The sequence below is a fragment of the Mus caroli genome, chromosome 6 (genome assembly GCF_900094665.2).
Source record: "Mus caroli chromosome 6, CAROLI_EIJ_v1.1, whole genome shotgun sequence".
NCBI lineage: Eukaryota > Metazoa > Chordata > Mammalia > Rodentia > Muridae > Mus > Mus caroli.
In genome coordinates, this window is record NC_034575.1 from 117,525,997 (window position 1) to 117,527,250 (window position 1,254).

A 1,254-nucleotide genomic window follows, 5' to 3' on the forward strand; every position below is an offset into this window, starting at 1 on the left:
GAAAGGGGCAGGAACAGGATCTAAGACAGAGCAAACTGAAGAGAGAGAAGACCAAGGCTGAGTTCCAGATTCCAGACGGGACAGATGGATGGATAGAAAAAAAAAAAAAAAAAAAAAAAAAAAAAGTTGAGGTCCAAGGTCTTCCATGACTATATAGTGAGTTGGGAGCTTGTTGAGACCCTGGCTCAAAGGAGAAACAAAAAAAAAAGCAAGAAAATCCTGTTTGACTCTATTGAGGTAGGAACCTCTGATCTCCACCCCACCCCCACAGACTAACATTCTTTCTTCATTTTTCTCACAAACTCTAGTGGGTACTGGGGGCAAAAAAAAAAAAAAAAAACCACAAACACAAAAACAATTGATAAATGGTTTTTTTTACTGCAGGGGTTTTGTTTTTCTTTTCTTTTCCTTTGTTTTTTTCATGTATAGACATAGGGCTGTTGAGACCACTCAGGGGAAATAATTTGCTTTTTTGAGCTGACAATCTGCATTCAGTCCTCAGAATGGCTAATAGAGGGAGAGAACAAAAACATTAAAAGCTGTCCTCTGTACTTCACAGGAGCGCCACAGTATGTACACACAACCCCCTCAACAGANACAGTATTAATAGTAAATAGATACAGTTTTTAAACTTAAAATGTATAGCTAGACTTCATCAGATATTAATAAGGCCTAAGCTCCTTTTAATGCTCTGGGACTGCTGTATGCCATTATAGCCTTTGGAGGCCAGGCAGACAAATGACTGCGCTTGTCTGAGTGACTATACTATGCAAGCTGGCAAGGTGTTGGCTGTTGGCCCCTGGTGTCCCTGGAAGAATTTAGCACACTGAATTTCTATGTGTTGAGGCTGGCTTCAGACTTACTGTGTAGCTCCAAGTGACTTTGACCTTGTCATTCTCCTGCCTCCACCATGCAACTACTGGGCTTACAGGAATGCACCACCTTACCTGACTCTTCAATTTCTACATTCTTGATGGGGGTGGGGTTTTTTTAGACAAGGTCTCACTGTGTAATTCAAGGCTAGCCTGGGTTTTACAGTGTAGACCAGGCTGGCCTTAAACTCACAGAGATCTGGTGCCTCTGCCTCACAATTGTAATTGACATTACAAGGAGTGTATAACCATTCCCAGCTCAATTTCTAGATTCTCCGTTTTTCTGGACATTCTTGGAATTAAACCAAGGGCCTCGTGTGTAACTAGTACCCTACCCATGAATGATACCTCCAGCTCAATTTCTAGATTCTTCATGGCAGTC

The 1,254-nt window shown here is 41.6% G+C and overlaps 1 pseudogene; it reads right to left on the reverse strand.

The window, feature by feature from the left end:
- LOC115031290 overlaps positions 1 to 1,247 on the reverse strand; it is a 15,718-nt pseudogene extending 14,471 nt beyond the window's left edge.
- Positions 1,248 to 1,254: the final 7 nt, after the last annotated feature.